This window comes from Vigna umbellata, chromosome 4 (genome assembly GCF_029865625.1).
Source record: "Vigna umbellata cultivar VRB3 chromosome 4, Vumbellata_1.0, whole genome shotgun sequence".
NCBI classification, from domain to species: Eukaryota; Viridiplantae; Streptophyta; class Magnoliopsida; order Fabales; family Fabaceae; genus Vigna; species Vigna umbellata.
Window position 1 is genome coordinate 64,641,597 of NC_142168.1, and position 15,198 is coordinate 64,656,794.

Here is a 15,198-nt window from a genome sequence, read left to right on the forward strand (position 1 = left end):
TCCACTTCGTCCACTTCCTCCACTTTGTCAACTTCGTCCATTTCCTCCATTTCTTCAACTTCGTCAACTTCGCTCACTTCGTTCACTTCGTCGACTTCGTCCACTTCGTCCACTTCCTCCACTTCCTCCACTTCGTCCACTTCGTCCACTTCGTCCACTTCCTCCACTTCGTCAACTTCCTCCACTTCCTCCACTTCAACCACTTCCTCAACTTCGACCACTTCGTCCACCTCCCCCACTTCCTCCACTTACTCCACTTCTTCCACTTTGCTCCACTTCCTCCAATTCCTCAACTTCGTCCACTTCGTCCACTTCGTCAACTTCGTCCACTTCGTCCACCTCCTCCACTTCCTCCACTTACTCCACATCCTCCACTTACTCCACTTCATCCACTTCGTCACCTTCGTCAACTTCGTCCACTTCATCCACTTCCTCCACTTTGGCTAGTTACTCAACTTCGTCCACTTACTCCACTTCGTCTACTTCCTCAACTTCGTCCACTTCTTCCACTTACTCCACTTCGTCCACTTCCTTATCTACGCCAACTTCATCCACTTCGTCAACTACGTTCACTTCCTCCACTTCCTCCACTTCATCAACTTCCTCCACATCCTACACTTCGTCCACATACTCCACTTCTTCCACTTTGCCCCACATCCTCCACTTCGTCAACTTCATCCACTTCATCCACTTCGTCCACTTGGTCAACTTCGTCCACTTCGTCCACCTCCTCCACTTCCTCCACTTACTCTACTTCCTTCACTTACTCCACTTTGTCCACTTCGTCAACTTCGTGAACTTCGTCCACTTCTTAACTTCTTCAACTTCGTCCACTTCCTCAACTTCGTCCACTTCATCCACTTCCTCCACTTCGTCCACTCCGTCAACTTTGTCTAATTCCTCAACTTCGTCCATTTCGTCCACTTCCTCCACTTCCTCCATTTCCTCCACTTCGTCCACTTCGTCAAGTTCGTCAACTTCGTCCACTTCGTACGCTTCCTCCACTTCCTCCTCCTCTTCAACTTCGTCCACTTCGTCAACTTCCTCCACTTCCTGCATTTCGATCACTTCCTCCACATCGTCTACTTTGTCCACTTTGTCCACCTCCTCCACTTCCTTCACTTACTCGACCTTCTCCACTTACTCCACTTCGTCCACTTCGTCATCTTTGTCAAATTCCTCCACTTCTTAAACTTCATCCACTTCATCAACTTCCTCCACTGCCTTCACTTCTTCCACTTCCTTCACTTCCTCCACTTCGTCAACTTCGTCCACTTTGTCCATGTCGTCCAATTCCTCCATTTCGTCGACTTCGTAAACTCTTTGTCCAGTTCGTCCACTTTTTCCATTTCATCAACTTCGTCCTCCTCCTCCACTTCCTCCACTTACTCCACTTCCTCCACTTCCTACACTTCGTCCACTTCCTCCACTTCGTCCATTTCGTCCACTTTCTCCACTTCCTCCACTGCGGCCACTTCGTCAACTTCGTCTACTTCGTCCACTTCCTCCACCTCGTTAACTTCCTCCACTTCCTTCATTTCCTCCACATCTCCACTTCCTCCACTTCGTCAACTTCGTCCACTTCCTCTGCTTCCTCCACTTCCTCCATTTCGTCCACTTTGTCCACTTCGTCAACTTCATCCACTTCGTCAACTTCCTCCACTTCGTCTACTTCCTCCACTTCCTCCACTTCCTCCACTTCAACCACTTCCTCAACTTCGACCACTTCGTCCACCTCCCCCACTTCCTCCACCTACTCCACTTCTTCCACTTTGCTCCACTTCCTCCAATTCCTCAACTTCGTCCACTTCGTCCACTTCGTCAACTTCGTTCACTTCGTCCACCTCCTCCACTTCCTCCACTTACTCCACATCCTCCACTTACTCCACTTCATCCACTTCGTCACCTTCGTCAACTTCGTCCACTTCATCCACTTCCTCCACTTTGGCTAGTTACTCAACTTCGTCCACTTACTCCACTTCGTCTACTTCCTCAACTTCGTCCACTTCTTCCACTTACTCCACTTCGTCCACTTCCTTATCTACGCCAACTTCATCCACTTCGTCAACTACGTTCACTTCCTCCACTTCCTCCACGTTCATCAACTTCCTCCACATTCTACACTTCGTCCACATACTCCACTTCTTCCACTTTGCCCCACATCCTCCACTTCGTCAACTTCATCCACTTCGTCCACTTGGTCAACTTCGTCCACCTCCTCCACTTCCTCCACTTACTGTACTTCCTTCACTTACTCCACTTTGTCCACTTCTTCAACTTCGTGAACTTCGTCCACTTCTTAACTTCTTCAACTTCGTCCACTTCCTCAACTTCGTCCACTTCATCCACTTCCTCCACTTCGTCCACTCCGTCAACTTTGTCTAATTCCTCAACTTCGTCCATTTCGTCCACTTCCTCCACTTCCTCCATTTCCTCCACTTCGTCCACTTCGTCAAGTTCGTCAACTTCGTCCACTTCGTACGCTTCCTCCACTTCCTCCTCCTCTTCAACTTTGTCAACTTCGTCCACTTCGTCAACTTCCTCCACTTCCTGCATTTCGATCACTTCCTCCACATCGTCTACTTTGTCCACTTCGTCCACCTCCTCCACTTCTTTCACTTACTCGACCTTCTCCACTTACTCCACTTCGTCCACTTCGTCCACTTCGTCATCTTTGTCAAATTCCTCCACTTCTTAAACTTCATCCACTTCATCAACTTCCTCCACTGCCTCCACTTCTTCCACTTCCTTCACTTCCTCCACTTCGTCAACTTCGTCCACTTCGTCCATGTCGTCCAATTCCTCCACTTCGTCGACTTTGTAAACTTTGTCCACTTTTCCATTTCTTCAACTTCGTCAACTTCGTCCACTTTGTCCACTTCGTCTTCCTCCTCCACTTCCTCCACTTACTCCACTTCCTCCACTTCCTCCACTTCGTCCATTTCGTCCACTTTCTCCACTTCCTCCATTACGGCCACTTCGTCCACTTCGTCAACTTCGTCCACTTCGTCCACTTCGTCCACTTCCTCCACTTCCTCCACTTCCTCCATTCCTCCACTTCCTCCACTTCTTCCACTTCGTCAACTTCCTCCACTTCCTCCACTTCCTCCACTTCGTCAACTTCCTCCACTTCATCCACTTCATCCACTTCCTCCACTTCCTCCACTTCCTCCACTTCCTCCACTTCCTCCACTTCGTCAACTTCCTCCACTTCATCCACTTCCTCCACTTTCTCCACTTCCTCCACTTCCTCCACTTCCTCCACTTCCTCTATTTCCTCCTCTTCCGGCACTTCGTCCACTTCGTCCAATTCGTCCACTTCCTCCACTTCGTTAACTTCGTCCACTTCCTCCACTTACTCCACTTCTTCCACTTCCTCCACTTCTTCCACTTCGTCAAATTCGTCAAGTTCGTCCATTTCCTCCACTTCTTCCACTTCTTCAACTTCCTCATATTCATGCACTTCGTCCACTTCGTCTACTTCGTCAACTTCGTCCATTTCCTTCACTTCGTCCACCTCCTTCACATCCTCCACTTACTCCACTTCCTCCACTCCACTTCCTCCTTTTCGTCCACTTCCTGCACTTCCCCACTTCGTCCACTTCCTCCATTTCCTCCACTTCCTCCACTTCGTCTACTTCGTCTACTTCGTCCACTTCCTCCACTTCTTGCACTTCCTACACTTCGTCCACTTGGTCCACTTCTTCCACTTCTTCAACTTCTTCAACTTCCTCCACTTCTTCCACTTCTTCAACTTCGTCATATTCATCCACGTCGTCCACTTCGTCTATTCGTCCACTTCGTCAACTTCGTCCATTTCCTTCACTTCGTCCACTTCCTCCAGTTACTCCACTTCCTCCACTTCTTCTACTTCCTCCACTTCCTCCAAATCTTCCACTTCGTCTACTTCGTCAACTTTGTCCGCTTTGTCAACTTCGTCCACTTCGTCAACTTCCTCCACTTCCTCCATTTCCTCCATTTCTTCCACTTCGTCCATTTCGTCAACGTCGTCCACTTCGTCAATTTCGTCCACTTCCTCCAATTTCTTCACTTCGTCCACTTCCTCAACTTCGTCCACTTCGTCCACTTCCTCCACTTCATCAACTTCATCCACTTCCTCCACTTCGTCCACTTCCTCCACTTCCTCCACTTCTTCCACTTCGTCAACTTGCCCCACTTAATTCCACTTCCTCCACTTCCTCCACTTCATCAACTTCGTGCACTTTGTCCACTTCCTGCACTTCCTCCTTTTTCTACACTTCTCCAACTTCCTCCTTTTTCTCTACTTCTCCACTTCCTCCACTTCCTCCACTTCGTCAACTTCGTCAACTTCGTCCATTTCCTCCACTTCGTCAACTTCCTCCACTTCCTCAACTTCGTCCACTTGGTCCACTTCTTCCACTTCTTCAACTTCCTCCACTTCCTCCACTTCTTCCACTTCTTCAACTTCGTCATATTCATCCACGTTGTCCACTTCGTCTACTTCGTCCACTTCGTCAACTTCGTACATTTCCTTCACTTCATCCACATCCTTCACATCCTCCACTTACTCCACTTCCTCCAGTTACTCCACTTCCTCCACTTCGTCCACTTCGTCTACTTCCTCCACTTCCTCCAAATCCTCCACTTCGTCCACTTCGTCCACTTGTCAACTTCGTCCACTTCGTCAACTTCGTCCACTTCCTCCATTTCTTCCACTTCGTCCACTTCGTCCATTTCGTCAACGTTGTCCACTTCGTCAACTTCGTCCACTTCCTCCAATTCCTCCACTTCCTCCACTTCGTCCACTTCCTCAACTTCGTCCACTTCCTCCACTTGCTCCACTTCGTTAACTTCGTCCAATTCCTCCACTTCCTCCACTTCCTCCACTTCGTCCATTTCCTCCACTTCGTCCACTTCCTCACTTCGTCAACTTCGTCCATTTCCTCCATTTCGCAAACTTCCTCCAGTTCCTCCACTTCGTCGATTTCGTCCAATTCGTCAACTTCGTCCATTCCTCCACTTCCTCCACTTCCTCCACTTCCTCCAGTTCCTCAACTTCCTCCACTTCCTCCACTTCCTCAACTTCGTACACTTCCTCCACTTACTGCACTTCTTCCACTTCGTCAACTTCGTCCACTTCGTCAACTTCGTCTATTTCCTCCACTTCGTCCACTTCGTAAACTTCGACCCCTTCGTCCACTTCGTAAACTTTGACCACTTCGACCACTTCTTCAACTTCGTCATATTCATCCACGTCGTCCACTTCGTCTATTCGTCCACTTCGTCAACTTCGTCACTTCTTCCACTTCTTCAACTTCCTCATATTCATGCACTTCGTCCACTTCGTCTACTTCGTCAACTTCGTCCATTCCTTCACTTCGTCCACCTCCTTCACATCCTCCACTTACTCCACTTCCTCCACTCCACTTCCTCCTTTTCGTCCACTTCCTGCACTTCCCCACTTCGTCCACTTCCTCCATTTCCTCCACTTCCTCCACTTCGTCTACTTCGTCTACTTCGTCCACTTCCTCCACTTCTTGCACTTCCTACACTTCGTCCACTTGGTCCACTTCTTCCACTTCTTCAACTTCTTCAACTTCCTCCACTTCCTCCACTTCTTCCACTTCTTCAACTTCGTCATATTCATCCACGTTGTCCACTTCGTCTACTTCGTCCACTTCGTCAACTTCGTACATTTCCTTCACTTCATCCACATCCTTCACATCCTCCACTTACTCCACTTCCTCCAGTTACTCCACTTCCTCCACTTCGTCCACTTCGTCTACTTCCTCCACTTCCTCCAAATCCTCCACTTCGTCCACTTCGTCCACTTTGTCAACTTCGTCCACTTCGTCAACTTCGTCCACTTCCTCCATTTCTTCCACTTCGTCCACTTCGTCCATTTCGTCAACGTTGTCCACTTCGTCAACTTCGTCCACTTCCTCCAATTCCTCCACTTCCTCCACTTCGTCCACTTCCTCAACTTCGTCCACTTCCTCCACTTGCTCCACTTCGTTAACTTCGTCCAATTCCTCCACTTCCTCCACTTCCTCCACTTCGTCCATTTCCTCCACTTCGTCCACTTCCTCCACTTCGTCAACTTCGTCCATTTCCTCTTTCGCAAACTTCCTCCAGTTCCTCCACTTCGTCGATTTCGTCCACTTCGTCAACTTCGTCCATTTCCTCCACTTCCTCCACTTCCTCCACTTCCTCCAGTTCCTCAAACTTCCTCCACTTCCTCCACTTCCTCAACTTCGTACACTTCCTCCACTTACTGCACTTCTTCCACTTCGTCAACTTCGTCCACTTCGTCACTTCGTCTATTTCCTCCACTTCGTCCACTTCGTAAACTTCGACCCCTTCGTCCACTTCGTAAACTTTGACCACTTCGACCCACTTCTTCAACTTCGTCATATTCATCCACGTCGTCCACTTCGTCTATTCGTCCACTTCGTCAACTTCGTCCATTTCCTTCACTTCGTCCACTTCCTCCAGTTACTCCACTTCCTCCACTTCGTCTACTTCCTCCACTTCCTCCAAATCCTCCACTTCGTCTCCTTCGTCCACTTTGTCAACTTCGTCCACTTCGTCAACTTCCTCCACTTCCTCCACTTCCTCCATTTCTTCCACTTCGTCCATTTCGTCAACGTCGTCCACATCGTCAACTTCGTCCACTTCCTCCACTTCCTCCACTTCGTCAACTTCCTCCACTTCGTCAACTTCCTCCACTTCTTCCACTTCGTCAACTTCCTGCACTTAATCCCACTTCCTCCACTTCCTCTATTTCTTCCTCTTCCTGCAGTTCGTCCACTTTGTCCATTGCGTCCACTTCGTCCACTTCGTCCAATTCGTCCACTTCCTCCACTTCCTCCTTTTTCTACACTTCTCCAACTTCCTCCTTTTTCTCAACTTCTCCAACTTCGTCCACTTCCTCCACTTCGTCAACTTCGTCGACTTCGTCAACTTCGTCCATTTCCTCCACTTCGTCCACTTCCTCCACTTCCTAAACTTCGTCCACTTGGTCCACTTCTTCCACTTCTTCAACTTCCTCCACTTCCTCCACTTCTTCCACTTCTTCAACTTCATCATATTCATCCACGTTGTCCACTTCATCTACTTCGTCCACTTCGTCAACTTCGTCCATTTCCTTCACTTCGTCCACATCCTTCACATCCTCCACTTACTCCACTTCCTCCAGTTACTCCACTTCCTCCACTTCTTGCACTTTCTACACTTCGTCCACTTCCTCCACTTCTTCCACCTCTTCAACTTCTTCAACTTCGTCCACTTCCTCCACTTCGTCAACTTCGTCCACTTCCCCCACTTCGTCAACTTACTCCACCTCGTCAACTTCCCCCACTTCCTCCATTTTTTCCACTTCGTCCAGTTCGTCCATTTCGTCAACTTGGTCAACTTCGTCCACTTCCTCCACTCCGTCCAATTAGTCCACTTCCTCCACTTCCTCCTTTTTCTCCACTTCACCAACTTCCTCCACTTCCTCTACTTCGACAACTTTGTCCACTTCATCAAGTTCATCCATTTCCTCCACTTCCTCCACTTCGTCCACTTCGTCCACTTCTTCCACTTCTTCAACTTCGTCATATTCATCCAATTCGTCTAATTCGTCCACTTCGTCAACTTCGTCCGTTTCCTGCTCTTCGTCCACTTCATCCACCTCCTCCACTTACTCCACTGCCTCCACTTCGTCCACTTCCTCCACTTCCTCCACTATGTCCACTTCGTCCATTTCCTCCACTTCGTCCACTTCCTCCGCTTCGTCCACTTCTTCGACTTCTTCGACTTCTTCGACTTCGTCAACTTCGTCCACTTCGTCCACTTCCTGCACTTCGTACACTTCGTACACTTCGTCCACTTCTTCCACTTCTTCCACTTCTTCAACTTCTTCAACTTCCTCCACTTCCTCCACTTCGTCAACTTCGTCCACTTCGTCAACTTCCTCCACTTCCTCGATTTCTTCCACTTCATCCATTTCGTCAACTTCGTCCACTTCCTCCACTTCTTCCACTTCGTCAACTTCCTCCACTTCCTCTATTCCTCCTCTTCCGGCACTTCGTCCACTTTGTTAACTACGTCCACATTGTCCACTTCCTCCACTTCGGCAACTTCGTCCACTTCGTCCATTTCGTCAAGTTCGTCCATTTCCTCCACATGTTCCACTTCTTCAACTTCGTCGTATTCATCCACTTAGTCCACTTCGTCATCTTCGTCAACTTCGTCCATTTCGTCAACTTCGTCAAATTCCTCCACTTCGTCACCTTCCTCCACTTCCTCCATTTCTTCCACTTCGTCCATTTCGTCAACTTCGTCCACTTCCTCCACTTTCTCCACTTCTTCCACTTCGTCAACTTCCTCCACTTCCTCTATTTCCTCCTCTTCGGGCACTTCGTCCACTTTGTTAACTACGTCCACATTGTCCACTTCCTCCACTTCCTCCACTTACTCCACTTCTTCCACTTCCTCCAGTTCTTCCACTTCGTCAACTTCGTCCACTTCGTCCACTTCGTCCGCTTCGTCCACTTCGTCCACTTCGTCAAGTTCGTCCATTTCCTCCACTTCTTCCACTTCTTCAACTTCGTCATATTCATCCACTTCGTCCACTTCGTCTACTTCGTGAACTTCGTCCATTTCCTTCACTTCGTCCACCTCCTTCACATCCTCCACTTACTCCACTTCCTCCACTTCGTCCACTTCGTCTACTTCCTCCACTTCCTCCACTTCTTGCCCTTCCTACACTTCATCCACTTGGTCCACTTCCTCCACTTCCTCCACTTCTTCAACTTCGTCCACTTGGTCCACTTCGTCCACTTCGTCTACCTCCTTCACATCCTCCACTTACTCCACTTCCTTCAGTTACTCCACTTCCTCCACTTCCTCCACTTCTTGCACTTTCTACACTTCGTCCACTTCCTCCACTTCTTCCACCTCTTCAACTTCTTCAACTTCGTCCACTTCGTCCACTCTGTCAACTTCGTCCACTTCGTCCACTTCGTCAACTTCGTCCACTTCCCCACTTCCTCAATTTTTTGCACTTCGTCCATTTCGTCAACTTGGTCAACTTCGTCCACTTCCTCCACTCCGTCCAATTCGTCCACTTCCTCCACTTCCTCCTTTTTCTCCACTTCACCAACTTCCTCCACTTCCTCTACTTCGTCAACTTTGTCCACTTCCTCAACTTCATCCATTTCCTCCACTTCCTCCACTTCGTCCACGTCTTTCACTTCTTCAACTTCGCCATATTCATCCAATTCGTCTAATTCGTCCATTTCGTCAACTTCGTCCATTTCTTGCTCTTCGTCCACTTCATCCACCTCCTCCACTTACTCCACTGCCTCCACTTCGTCCACTTCGTCCACTTCCTCCACTATGTCCACTTCGTCCACTTCCTGCACTTCGTCGATTTCCTCCACTTCGTCCACTTCCTCCGCTTCGTCCACTTCTTCGACTTCTTCGACTTCGTCAACTTCGTCCACTTCCTGCGCTTCGTACACTTCGTACACTTCGTCCACTTCTTCCACTTCTTCCACTTCTTCAACTTCTTCAACTTCCTCCACTTCCCCAACTCCGTCAACTTCGTCCACTTCCTCCACTTCCTCCACTTCGTCCACTTCGTCCATTTTCTCCACTTCCTCCACTTCTTCCACTTCTTCCACTTCTTCCACTTCTTCATCTTCGTCCACTTCGTCCACTTCGTCAACTTCGTCAACTTCGCCAACTTCGTCAACTTCGTCCACTTCGTCAACTTCGTCAACTTCGTCCACTTCGTCAACTTCCTCCACTTCCTCAACTTCGTCCACTTCTTCCACTCCTCAACTTCGTCTACTTCGTCTACTTCCTCCACTTCCTCCACTTACTCCACTTACTCCACATCCTCCACTTCGTCAACTTCTTCAACTTCGTCCATTTCGTACACTTCCTCCACTTCATCCACTTCTTCTAGTTCTTCAACTTCTTCAACTTCCTCCACTTCCTCCACTTCGTCAACTTTGTCCACATCCTCAACTTCGTCCACTTCTTCCACTTTCTCAACTTCGTCTACTTCGTTAGCTTCCTCCACTTCCTCCACTTCCTCCGTTTCCGTCACTTCCTCCACTTCATCAACTTCCTCAACTTCCTCAACTTCGTCCACTTCGTTCACTTCGTCCACTTCGTCCACTTCGTTCACTTCGTCAACTTCGTCCACTTCGTCAACCTCCTCCACTTCCTCCACTTACTCCACTTCGTCCATTTTCTCCACTTCCTCCACTTCTTCGACTTCTTCAACTTCGTCATGTTCTTCCACTTTGTCCACTTCGTCAACTTCGTCCACTTCGTCCACTTCGTCCACTACGTCAACTTCGTCAACTTCGTCCACTTCGTCAACTTCGTCAACTTCGTCAACTTCGTCCACTTCGTCAACTTCGTCAACTTCGTCCACTTCGTCAACTTCGTCAATTTCCTCCACTTCGTCAACTTCCTCCACTTCCTCAACTTCGTCCACTTCTTCCACTTCCTCAACTTCGTCTACTTCGTCTACTTCGTCAACTTCCTACACTTCCTCCACTTCGTCCACTTCCTCCACTTCCTCCACTACATCAACTTCGTCCACTTGTCAACTTCGTCCACTTCCTACATTTCCTCCACTTCCTCCACTTCGTCGACTTCCTCAACTTCCTCCACTCCCTCCACTTCCTCCAGTTCCTTCACTTCGTCCACTTCGTCAACTTCGTCCACCTCCTCCACTTCCTCCACTTACTCCACTTCTTCCACTTCCTCCACTTCCTCCACTTCCTCCACTCCATCCACTTCGTCATGTTCGTCCATTTCCTCTACCTCGTCCAGTTCTTCCACTTCTTCATTTTCGTCATCTTCGTCCATTTGGTCAACTTCTTCCATTTCCTTCACTTCGTCCTCTTCGTCCACATCGTCCACCTCCTCCACTTCCTCCACCTACTCCACTTCCTCCACTTACTCCACTTCCTCCACTTACTCGACTTCCTCCACTTCCTCCACTTACTCCACTTCCTCCACTTCGTCAACTTCGTCCACTTCGTCCACGTCTTGAACTTCGTCCATTTCGTACACTTCCTCCACTTCATCCACATCTTCTACTTCTTCAACTTCTTCAACTTCTTCAACTTCCTCCACCTACTCCACTTCGTCTACTTCGTTAACTTGGTCCACATCCTCAACTTCGTCCACTTTTCCACTTCCTTAACTTCGTCTACTTTGTCAGCTTCCTCCACTTCGTCCATTTCCGTCACTTCCTCCACTACATAAACTTCCTCAACTTCGTCAACTTCATTCACTTCGTCAACTTCGTCTACTTCGTTCACTTCGTCAACTTCGTCCACTTCGCCAACCTCCTCCACTTCCTCCAGTTACTCCACTTCGTCCACTTCGTCCATTTTCTCCACTTCCTCCACTTCTTCCACTTCTTCAACTTCGTCATCTTCTTCCACTTCGTCCACTTCGTCAACTTCTTCCACTTCGTCAACTTCGTCAATTTCCTCCACTTCGTCAACTTCCTCCACTTCCTCAACTTCGTCCACTTCTTCCACTTCCTCAACTTCGTCTACTTCGTCTACTTCGTCAACTTCCTCCACTTCCTCCACTACATCGACTTCGTCTACTTGTCAACTTCGTCCACTTCCTACATTTCCTCCACTTCCTCCACTTCCTCGACTTCCTCAACTTCCTCCACTCCCTCCACTTCCTCCAGTTCCTCCACTTCGTTCACTTCGTCCACTTTGTCAACTTCGTCCACCTCCTCCACTTCCTCCACTTACTCCACTTCTTGCACTTCCTCCACTTCGTCCACTTCCTCCACTCCGTCCACTTTGTCAAGTTCGTCCATTTCCTCTACTTCGTAAACTTCTTTCACTTCTTCATTTTCGTCATCTTCGTCCATTTGGTCAACTTCTTCCATTTCCTTCACTTCGTCGTCTTCGTCCACCTCCTCCACTTCCTCCACTTACTCCACTTCCTCCACTTCGTCAACTTTGTCCACTTCGTCCACTTCTTCAACTTCGTCCATTTCGTACACTTCCTCCACTTCATCCACTTCTTCTACTTCTTCAACTTCTTCAACTTCCTCCACTTCCTCCACTTCGTCAACTTCGTCCACATCCTCAACTTCGTCCAGTTTTCCACTTCCTCAACTTCGTCTACTTCGTCAGCTTCCTCCACATCCTCCACTTCCTCCACTTCCTCCATTTCCGTCACTTCCTCCACTTCATCATCTTCCTCAACTTCGTGAACTTCTTCAACATCATTCACTTCGTCAACTTCGTCCACTTCGTTCACTTCGTCAACTTCGTCCACTTCGTTCACTTCGTCAACTTCGTCCACTTCGTTCACTTCGTCAACTTCGTCCACTTCGTTCACTTCGTCAACTTCGTCCACTTCGTCAACCTCCTCCACTTCCTCCATTTACTCCACTTCCTCCACTTCGTCCACTTCATCCATTTTCTCCACTTCCTTCACTTCTTCCAATTCTTCCACTTCTTGAACTTCGTCATCTTCGTCCACTTCGTCCACTTCGTCAACTTTGTCAACTTCGTCAACCTCGTCAACTTCATCCACTTCATCCACTTCGTCAACTTCGTCAACTTCCTCCACTTCCTCAACTTCGTCAACTTCCTCCACTTCGTCCAGTTCCTCCACTTCGTTCACTTTGTCCACTTCGTCAACTTCGTCCACTTCGTCCACCTCCTCCACTTCCTCCACTTGCTCCACTTCTTCCACTTCCTCCACTTCCTCCACTTCCTCCACTTCCTCCACTCCGTCCACTTCGTCAAGTTCGTCCATTTCCTCTACTTCGTCCATTTCTTCCACTTCTTCATTTTCGTCATCTTCGTCCATTTGGTCAACTTCTTCCATTTCCTTCACTTTGTCCTCTTCGTCCACTTCATCCACCTCCTCCACTTCCTCCACTTCGTCTACTTCGTCAACTTCGTCCACATCCTCAACTTCGTCCACTTTTCCACTTCCTCAACTTCGTCTACTTCGTCAGCTTCCTCCACATCCTCCACATCCTCCACTTCCTCCATTTCCGTCACTTCCTCCACTTCATCATCTTCCTCAACTTCGTCAACTTCTTCAACTTCATTCACTTCGTCAACTTCGTCCACTTCGTTCACTTCGTCAACTTCGTCCACTTCGTCAACCTCCTCCACTTCCTCCACTTCCTCCACTTCGTCAACTTCGTCCACTTGTCAACTTCGTCCACTTCATCCACTTCGTCAACTTCCTCCACTTCCTCGATTTCTTCCACTTCATCCATTTCGTCAACTTCGTCCACTTCCTCCACTTCTTCCACTTCGTCAACTCCCTCCACTTCCTCTATTCCTCCTCTTCCGGCACTTCGTCCACTTTGTTAACTACGTCCACATTGTCCACTTCCTCCACTTCCTCCACTTACTCCACTTCTTCCACTTCCTCCAGTTCTTCCACTTCGGCAACTTCGTCCATTTCGTCAAGTTCGTCCATTTCCTCCACTTGTTCCACTTCTTCAACTTCGTCATATTCATCCACTTAGTCGACTTCGTCAAATTCGTCAACTTCGTCCACTTCGTCAACTTCGTCAATTTCCTCCACTTCGTCAACTTCCTCCACTTCCTCCATTTCTTCCACGTCGTCCATTTCGTCAACTTCGTCCACTTCCTCCACTTTCTCCACTTCTTCCACTTCGTCAACTTCCTCCACTTCCTCCACTTCCTCCACTTCCTCTATTTCCTCCTCTTCCGGCACTTCCTCCACTTTGTTAACTACGTCCACATTGTCCACTTCCTCCACTTCCTCCACTTACTCCACTTCTTCCACTTCCTCCAGTTCTTCCACTTCGTCAACTTCGTCCACCTCCTTCACATCCTCCACTTACTCCACTTCCTCCACTTCGTCCACTTCGTCTACTTCCTCCACTTCCTCCACTTCCTCCACTTCTTGCACTTCCTACACTTCGTCCACTTTGTCCACTTCCTCCACTTCTTCCACTTCTTCAACTTCGTCATATTCATCCACGTCGTCCACTTCGTCCACTTCGTCAACTTCGTCCATTTCCTTCACTTCGTCCACATCCTTCACATCCTCCACTTACTCCATTTCCTCCAGTTACTCCAGTTCCTCCACTTCGTCTACTTCCTCCACTTCCTCCAAATCCTCCACTTCGTCAACTTCGTCTACTTTGTCCACTTCCTCCACGTCCAACACTTACTCCACTTCTTCCACTGCCTCCACTTCTTCCACTTCGTCAAGTTTGTCCATTTCCTCCACTTCTTCCACTTCTTAAACTTCGTCATATTCATCCACTTCGTCCACTTCGTCAACTTCGTCCATTTCTTCACTTCGTCCATTTCCTCACTTCGTCCACCTCCTTCACATCCTCCACTTACTCCACTTCCTCCAGTTACTCCACTTCCTCCACTTCGTCCACTTCGTCCACTTCGTCTACTTCGTCCACTTCCTCCACTTCCTCAACTTCTTGCACTTTCTACACTTCGTCCACTTCCGTCCACTTCCTTCCCACCTCTTCAACTTCTTCAACTTCGTCCACTTCTTCCACTTCGTCAACTTCGTCCACTTCCCCCACTTCGTCAACTTCGTCCACCTCGTCAACTTCCCCCACTTCCTCCATTTTTCCACTTCGTCCATTTCGTCACTGGTCAACTTCGTCCACTTCCTCCGCTCCGTGCAATTCGTCACTTCCTCCACTTCCTCCTTTTTCTCCCTTCACCAACTTCCTCCACTTCCTCTACTTCGTCAACTTTGTCCACTTCGTCAAGTTCATCCATTTCCTCCACTTCCTCCACGTCGTCCACTTCTTCCACTTCTTCAACTTCGTCATATTCATCCAATTCGTCTAATTCGTCCACTTCGTCAACTTCGTCCATTTCCTGCTCTTCGTCCACTTCATCCACCTCCTCCACTTACTCCACTGCCTCCACTTCCTCCACTTCCTCCACTATGTCCACTTCGTCCACTTCCTGCACTTCGTCCACTTCGTCCATTTCCTCCACTTCGTCCAGTTCCTCCGCTTTGTCCACTTCTTCGACTTCTTAGACTTCGTCAACTTCGTCCACTTCCTGCACTTCGTACACTTCGTCCACTTCTTCCACTTTTTCCACTTCTTCAACTTGCTCCACTTCCCCAACTTCGTCAACTTCGTCCACTTCGTCCACTTCCTCCACTTCGTCCACTTCGTCCATTTTCTCCACTTCC